We start from the raw sequence: 9,945 nt of genomic DNA on the forward strand, positions 1-9,945 counted from the left end.
TAGCCCTAATTTGTTGGAAAATAGCAATAAGTTATTTGCTAAATTTTTATTAAACCTTTTTAATTATTTTATTTATTAAAAAGATCTATCTGTCCATCCATCCATCTATCTATCTAATTTTATTAAGAAATATGTTTTGTTAGTAGTACTACTTGAGCCCTAATGTGTTGGAAAATAGTGATAAGTTCATTTGCTAACTTTGTATTAATCTTCTTTATGTATTTTATTGAACTAAAAAGCATTTCTTATTAAACAATATTTTTATTATTTGAGTATTATTTATTATTTGAGTATTATTTGAGTCCTAATATGCTGAAAAATAGCAATAAATTAATTTGCTAACTTTTTAGTAATCTTAATTTTTTTTAGTTTGTCTAAAAGCATATTTATTAAACATTATTTTTATTAGTAGTATTATTTGAGTGGGGGGAAGCAATAAATAAACGTTCTTTTTTTAAACTTTCTACTTTTATTTATTTCAGCAATATTTGTTTTTATTTCTTACTTTATCTATTAAGTCATAATGTGTTTTTTTTTTTTAACCGGTCCATTATTTGTTTGATTTTATTGCCCTGTATATTACACTGTGCAGCACTTTGGTCAACTTTGGTTGTTTTTAAACGTGCTCAATAAATAATCTTTTACATGACTGGACAAAGGCAATAAATTAATTTGTTAACATTTATTTTCATTATTTAAAATTTTTTTATTTTATTTTTATCAAGCAATATATTTATGTTTAGTATTATTTGAGTTCTAATGTATTAAATTAAATTAAATGTAATTAATTTGCTGGGGTATTTTTATGTTCCTGCCCTTTCAAGGGTTAAGGTGATCAAGCTGGTGTTTGCTAATAACCAGCTTTGATCAGTGAAAACACGGCTACCACCTTAAGATGAATTTTCCAAACAAAGACTTTTGTAATTGCCCCCAGTAACATTTCAGTGTCTTGCAGGATTTTCAGATCAGCCCTCTGCTAATGACTCAAAACAATGGGGTATGAACTATATGATGGAATCCTATCAGAACTGACTGTTCCATTACGCATTTGTGTGGTTAGGGCAGGATTAAGCCCCTGTTTTACTGTATTGGACAGGAGCAATCCTGGTCAAGTCTGCACTGTATTATTAATTCATCCTTGAAGCGGTATCCAGATCTCTCACTGTGTCTGGTAATGGGAGCAACAGTTTGCTTGCTTTGGCTTGACCCTGAGCCGCGTTCAGACCGCAGAGCGGTGTCCATTACAAAGCGCAGTGATCTCTCTACGGTATGTTCAAACACATCCCGCAGGCCTTCACTTCAAATGTGGGCCATGCCCACACTACCAACAGCATGTCAGTTAGTGAGGCCCGCACAATTAATCAATTAAGGCCCTGTGCAGAGAACAGCATGGCTCCCACTATGATTTGAGGGGAAGGATCATTAGTACTCACACTAGAATCAGTTTAAGATCTCTCAAGGCTACAGTTAAAGGAGTGTGCAGTTAAACTGTAATGCTACTTGAACCACCTTTTAGATAGATAGATAGATAGATAGATAGATAGATAGATCTTTCCCTCTTTTTGTTTACTCTATCTATTTAGATGAAAAACATGATTTCAATTTATGTTAGAGTCCAGCTGAATGTAGACGTTGCAAAGCAAACCTTTAAAAATCAAAGTGCTTTTGTGAGCACATGCCTCATAGCTAGGCTTCACTTGTGTTCACAAATGCAATAAATAAACACCAGCATTTAATGCACTGAAACGTTGCCAGTGCCTCATAAATGTTAACAGTTTGATTGTGTGCGTTTAAAAAAAAAAAGCACTCAATGTGCCATTACGAAAGCAAACTTTTGTTGGTCCATTTTTATTTTGTAACTTGGCCAGGGCTATTATCAATGCTTGATAGGTTGCCGAAAGCCACACACATAAAAATAGAATAGAGATGCTGTTACGCACTCATTCTCAACAATCCCAGCCACACACACACTCTACAGGGTGGAACATGAAAATAGCACTAATAGGAAAAAGATGAGGGGACTTCAGTCGGGTGGAGCTCTCACTCTCTCCAGGGTTGGGCACTGGACATCAGTGTGTTTCAGAAGACTCATACTGTGTTCACAATGAATCACCAGACGTGTGCTTTGGCTAAGAAGTGTGAATTTATATGCACCAGCAAGCATCTCTTTGATTTTAAAGGCTGTTTCTTTAAATATATGAAGGATTTTAACCATTTTAAACATTAAGAATATATCAGTTCAAGACCTGTGTATCTACTAGATATAAATTAATATAGTACAGGTCCTTTTTCCACATAGGTCTACTAGGTTTATTCAAGGAAAAAATATATCTTTTTATTTTTATTTATTTACGTTTTGTTTTCCACAAAGCTTTTTCAGAAGTATGACCAGAAAGTTACGTGAGTGTTAAAGGAAGGTTCCAGGTTCAAAACGAGTTATCTTAATAGACAGCATTTGTAGCATAATGTTAATTACCACAGAAAATATTTTCGACATGTCCCTTATTTATTTAAAAAACAAGGCACTTACAATGGAAGTGAATGGGGCCAGTCCATAAACATTAAGATGCACACTGTTTCAAAAGTATAGCCACAAGACGTAAACATTATATGTGTTAACATGATTCTAGTAATCTCTGTTCTACATGATTTCAGTGTGATAATATCGTTTATAGGTTTTACAAAGTTGCAATATTGGATATAACTTTAAACAAGTAAAGATAGTAAGCATTTTTATTACACTAAAATCATGCTAACATTAATAATGTTAACGTCTTGTAGCTACAGTTGTGCTCAAAAGATTGCATACACTGGCAGAAATTGTGAAATTTTGGCATTGATTTTAAAAATATGGCTGATCATGCAAAAAAGTTTATTTAAGGATAGTGATCATATGAAGCCATTTATTATCACATAGTTGTTTGGCTCCTTTTTAAATCATAATGATAACAGAAATCACCCAAATGGCCCTGATCAAAAGTTTACATACCCTTGAATGTTTGGCCTAGTTACAGACACACAAGGTGACACACACAGGTTTAAATGGCAATTAAAGATTAATTTCCCACACCTGTGGTTTTTAAATTGCAATTAGTGCCTGTGTATAAATAGTCAATGAGTTTGTTAGCTCTCACATGGATGCACTGAGCAGGCTAGATACTGATCCATGAGGAGCAGAAAAGAACTGTCAAAAGACCTGCGTAACAAGGTAATGGAACTTTATAAAGATGGAAAAGGATATAAAAGATATTCAAAGCCTTGAAAATGCCAGTCAGTACTGTTCAATCACTTATTAAGAAGTGGAAAATTCAGGGATCTCTTGATACCAAGCCAAGGTCAGGTAGACCAAGAAAGATTTCAGCCACAACTGTCAGAAGAATTGTTCGGGATACAAAGAAAAACCCACAGGTAACCTAAGGAGAAATACAGGCTGCTCTGGAAAAAGAAGGTGTGGTTGTTTCAAGGAGCACAATACGATGATACTTGAACAAAAACGAGCTGCATGGTCGAGTTGCCAGAAAGAAGCCATTACTGCGCCAATGCCACAAAAAAGCCTGGTTACAATATGCCTGACAACACCTTGACACGCCTCACAGCTTCTGGCACACTGTAATTTGGAGTAATGAGACCAAAATAGAGCTTTATGGTCACAACCATAAGTGCTATGTTTGGAGAGGGGTCAACAAGGCCTATAGTGAAAAGAATACCATCCCCACTGTGAAGCATGGTGGTGGCTCACTGATGTTTTGGGGGGGGGGTGTGAGCTCTAAAGTCATGGGGAATCTTGTGAATATTGATGGCAGCATGTTATCAGAAAATACTGGCAGACAATTTGCATTCTTCTGCATGAAAGCTGCGCATGGGACGCTCTTGGACTTTCCAGCATGACAGTGACCCTAGGCACAAGCCAAGTTGTCCCTCCAGTGGTTGCAGCAGAAAAAGGTGAAGGTTCTGGGGTGGCCATCACAGTCTCCTGACCTAAATATCATCAAGCCACTCTGGGGAGATCTCAAACGTGCAGTTCATGCAAGACGACCAAAGACTTTGCATGACCTGGAGGCATTTTGCCAAGACGAATGGGCAGCTATACCACCTGCAAGAATAAGGGGCCTCATAGACAACTATTACAAAAGACTGCACACTGTCATTGATGCTAAAGGGGGCAATACACAGTATTAAAAACTAAGGGTATGCAGACTTTTGGACAGGGGTCATTTAATTTTTTTCATTGTTGTATGATTGTGCCATTCTGTTATAACCTACAGTTAAATATGAATCCCATAAGAAATAAAATAAATGTGTTTTGCTTGCTCACTCATGTTTTCTTTAAAAATGGTACATATATTACCAATTCTCCAAGGGTATGCAAACTTTTGAGCACAACTGTATACTAAAAATGTGTATTTTATTGTTTATGTACTTGCCACATTGACTTCCATTGTAAGTATCTCACTGAAACCATGAATTTTGCTTCTTCTTTTTTTTTTTTAAACAAATGAGGGACAAATTGATAACATAGTTTGTGGTAATCAATACTGTGCCACAAATGCTGTCCATTGAGTTTAACTTGTACCTAACCCAGAACATTCCTCAAAGATCTCTAGATGGAAACTGTATTTCCTTGGTAATACATTAATCTTTTTGCGTTACTGTTTTACTTTGTAAAAGAGCATTTTATGTTAAAATGGATGAATGTACAGTATATCTGTAAGTATCTGTTTGATTTATATTACATGAACAACATTTTTAAAGGCTGTTTCTTTAAACATATAAAGGATTTTAATAATTTTGACATTTAAATATTTCAATGTGGAGACCTGTGTCTCTGGTGGGTAAAGATTTTTAGAATTTACTCCGAATGGTGCCAAAAACAAAAAACAAAAAGCATCCAGTGAGTGGCAGTTCTGTGGACGCAATTGCCTTGTTGATGAGAGAGGTCAACAGAGAATGGCCATTCTGGTTCGAACTGACAGAGTCTATGGTAACACAGATAACTGCTCTGTACAATTGTGGTGAGAAGAATAACATCTCAGAATGCTATTCTGAGATGCGGGTTGGCCTGTTTTTGGCACAAGGGGGACCTACACAATATTAGGCAGGTGGTTTTAATGTTGTGGCTGATCGGTGTATATACTGTATAATAAATTATATAAATAAATATTCCTATTTTAAACCTTCGTCTCTAATGAGTATTAACAAATTACAGGTCGTAATTCTATATACCAGCTAGCTTCACCATATGGGTTTCATCAAGCTTTTAAATTTCTCTTTTTATTTTTAGTTATTAGACTTTTGTTTTCCTGGATTTTTCATGTCATAACAAGTCTGACCCCCTAAAAAATTAATTTGTTGAAATTAGTGACCAATATCACTACTGAATGTAGATTGTCAAATAAAGGGTCTTAATTCTATTTAGGCCTACACCTGTTGGCATCACCACAAGAGTTTATCCAAGCTTTTACATCTCTGTTTTCATTTTTATTTATTAGACTTTAATCTTTTAATGTTTTTTTCCCTGAAAATTAATGCTTTAAAGTGAAAACGGTATTGCCATTAGTAATACAGTAATCTTATTAGCAATTTATGTTATTGTTTGACTTTACTTCATAAAATGCTTTTATTTTTAAAAAAGAAAGTATAAAAGTCTCCATTTGTAATAGAGTTCCATCCCACTATGCCTCAGTCCTTTGCATATATTAAAAGAGCATTCATGACTTTTCGATTTCATGAAGTGTGTGTGCGCAAGCCTAATGCAAGATGCTATGCGTGCTTTGGGAAAAGAGTGGGTCATCCTGTTTATTTCCTGTTGGTTTTCTGTCTCTCTCAGCCCACAGGCTGTGATGATAACAGAAAAATTTTGAGGCATCTGCAGTTTGCTTCTGCTCCTCATTGAGTGGACCGCAAGGCCCTTACAACAACATCTTCTCTGAGGGCCAAAGAGACATAACTTATCGTTTCTGTATTAATAATGGGCCACTTGTGGCTCTGCGAGACTTTGGCCAGTGTTACACATGCAAGCACAAATCTTCTTGGTGTCGGTTCTCAAGGGCATTGGGTTCTCTGAGAGCTAATCATATTGCCATATTCACATCGTGAAAGATGTGCATGATGTGTGTTCAGCAGGTTTTGTGTGTTAATGGGTGTTTGTTCAACTATGGGCACTTTTGGACCTGCGGACTCCCTTAAAATATATTTTTCACACTTGCAGTAGTTTAGTTCATTTGTCTAATTATAACTGATATAAACGCATTATAGGAAAATTCGACTTTATTAGTTGCCACATTGTTCGTCGTGATGGAAATGACCGAACTAAGGAAGTTGTAATTTGTGTAAAATTGATATAAATCAGTTTTATAATAAATATTCAAATGGTTTATGTTTATTTCTTTTTTCAGATGATCATAGATTAAAAATTGTATAATATTTGAATGATCTAATTTAAAATTTTAAGATTGAAAATCTGGGTAAAACAATAAAACCTATTAAAAAAAAAAAGGCGTTTGAAAAGTATAAAAAATAAATTATGATGGGCTGGTAAAAAGTTTCCAAAAAGAGGTTTGATGTGACCTTTATAACCTCGAAAAGAAAAAGTTGAAATCTGTTAGTTTTAATTAAAAAACAAAACCCTGGGTTATAAACCAAAATGTTCCCGTAGAAACACTCTAATATGTGTTTTATACAGTGAGAGACCCATTGCTGTTTATTATTATTATTATTATTATTATTATTGTTATTATTATTTTGACTTATCCTTCCTTATTACTGGTGTTTTTTCCCCTGCATATTAATCCATATCTCCTACTTTTCATTCTTTCCATTGCTTCTTGTGCACTTCTCCAACATTTTCCCCTCATTTTCTCATCCCTCTCTCTCTCCTCTTCCAGACACATGTCCAATAGGACAGAATAATATTTGGACAGGTGTTCCTTTTAAACATGTTATCCACAAATCCAAAAACGCAGGGGGCCACACTACATCATTCCTGCACCATTTCTTTAAAAAGATGGATCTGAGGTTAAAATATACAGTACTGGCTGAGTCATACACAGCTTGCTATATTGTAATCTATACGACACTACATCCGTAATCCCTGACAATAAAAATCTGTTTAGCACCAATTTTCTTTAATTTTAAACTTTCTTTTTTCCTGTTTCAAACAACTGCGAAAGCCACATCTGGAAGACAGATGTACATCCCACAGCAAGCACTTTCCCCCTCACTCCACATTCTCATTCTTTGCTTTTCTCTCTCTCTGTCCTTAGAAACATGAGAGCAGTCTCTCTCTCTCTCGTTCTCTCTTCCTGGGCGGACCACCCACATTAGGAAACGCCTTGCTGTACTGAAGGCAGAAATACAGGGATGGGTTTTTTGATGGATGGCTTTAGCAGACTATCACTTATGTCAATGTCAAAACCATAAACCTGCTCTCGCAAGAGAATGAGAGAGAGACATCTCTGCATCTGTCTGTCTGCTATTTTCACAATATATTCGCACTCTGCTTGTGTCTCCTGCTGCTGTTAAAAGATTACAGGAAGCCTACAGATAGATTAGGTTTCTTGTAGAGCTTTGTTTTTTAAAACGGATTTACAACTCAAGATTTCTGTTTAAACTGATGGATATATATCCTATACAGAAATCTGATATATACAGTATATATATATATATATATATATATATATATATATACATGTATTCATGTATACACAGGCATATCTGCTGACTATACATGTAAATACATACATAGACATGTATAATACAAATATGGGCAGTTGGCACATGACATGTCCATTGACTTAAAAAAAAAAAAAAAAAAAAAATCAACATCAAGATTTTAAGTTATTTCTAGGTGTTTCCTCTTCTTCTGGCACTTTCATGTCCCAGGAGTTGATTTTTTTTTTTTTTAAATAAACAGATTTCAACTTTTTTTTCTTTTTGTTATATGACGGTTTTGTTAATACTGAATGGGAAACTTTTTATCAGCCCTCCATAATTTATTTTTGCCGCTTTTCAAATGACTTTTATGTAAAGATTTTACTGTTTTCAATCTAAACAAGGCGAAAAATAATCGGAAACCATTTCAATATTTATAGTGTGGATATGATTTCTATACATGTTTAAAACATTTATGACTGTACCACAGTTGTGGCGTTATTTCTACCACAAAAAAACTATTTTGCCCCTATTTTCATTTCTTTTTTTATTAGTTAGCAAAAGTGTCAGTGAAGAACATGCTTGAGATGAAATATGACACAAGTGGTGTTGGAAGAAAATAAAGAAAAATCAAGGTAAATATCACTTGTGAGCAGATTTTAATGGGTGTCATTTCCAAAAAGATGTAATTTTGCCAAACTATGCATAAAACCGCATGCATAATAATTAGAAAAACTTACCAAAATGCTGTTTAAAATAGTTTTATAAGGAATATATCATAGGTCACTCCATAGGGCATCCCAACTACTCAAATAATATATATAGCTTTCACTGATATAAAACCAAATGTCACATTTGTGTGTATATATGCAACATATCTAAAAAATATTACAGATATGAAAATTCTATGTCTCACAAACAAATACTAGTATTTAAAGGAATATTCAGTGTTCAATACAAGTTAAGCTCAATCGACAGCATTTGTGGCATAATTTTATTACCACAAAAAAAACAACCAAACAAAAAGCAAAAATCGAGGCTACAGTGAGGCACTTACAATGGTAGTGAATGGGGACAGTTTTTAGAGGGTTTAAAGGCAGAAATGTGAAACTTATAAACTTTTTTTAAAGCACTTCATCACTTCTGTTGAAACTTGTGTATTATTTGAGCTGTAATGTTGTTTAAATCATTGATTTTACAGATGTTTTAGGGTTTAAGTGGTTATATCACACTAAAATCAGGTTAACACACATATTGTTTTTGTCTTGTGGCTATACTTTTGAAACATTGAGTGTTTTAACTTTTACAGATTGACCCCATTCACTTCCATTGCAAGTGCCTCACTGTAACCCATATTTTTGCCTTTTTTTTTTTTTTAAGAAAAGGAAAAAGTTAGAAAATTGTGGTCAACACCATTATGCCACAAATGCTTTCAATTGAGCTTTACTTGTATTGAACCCTGAAATTTGTATTTGAATATATGCAAATTTATGGTCACATGTTTATACGAATTCATAATATTATTATTTTTTTTTTTTATGCATTCTTTCTTATTTAACTTTGTTTAATTACAGAAACCAATATCGTAAAACACTGCATGCCGATTGCTCACACCATCAGCAATTATTTCCATTAGAACACTTTATTTTCATACTCCTATTACAAACAGCTGCAGAAACATTTGAGCTGCATGTCAGTTAACTGACAAAGTTGCACATGTAAAAGAAAACAGAGTATATCAATGTTACAATGCATTTCAATGATGCGTTTCAAAATGCACAGCATGCATTTGTTCCACAACTGCTTTTTAGTGCAGCAGTGACCTCATAATAATGCACATAGACTTTAAATGGTTTAGACAGTGTAAACAAAGTCTAATCTTACAGTGTTTAAATTTTACAGCTGAAAACATCACTTCAAGGAAAATGAGGTGCTTCACAAACAGTGATACTGATTTTAGTAGTGATTTTAACTTATGTGAGAAATAAAGCTTTTATGTGCCACAGTGTTAAGATAGGAATCTTCAATCACTGGATTTAAGGTGCTCAAGAATAATCTGTTTTAAAATAAATTAAAAAAAAACCCCACATGATTAAATTAAACATGTTTTTGAAGGCAAAAAAGCTGTAGTCCAAAAACTATGGGTGCGTACGGTCTAAAAGAAATTACCTGAAAGATCAATTTCAAAGGCACTTCTAACAAAAATACTTTTTGCATTACATTTTTTTGGTGTTATGCTTTAAAACTCCTTAAGCACTTCTTGAATTTTTGGAAACACTTTATAATATTTTTCAT

Source organism: Myxocyprinus asiaticus, chromosome 14, assembly GCF_019703515.2.
Source record: "Myxocyprinus asiaticus isolate MX2 ecotype Aquarium Trade chromosome 14, UBuf_Myxa_2, whole genome shotgun sequence".
Lineage (NCBI taxonomy): Eukaryota > Metazoa > Chordata > Actinopteri > Cypriniformes > Catostomidae > Myxocyprinus > Myxocyprinus asiaticus.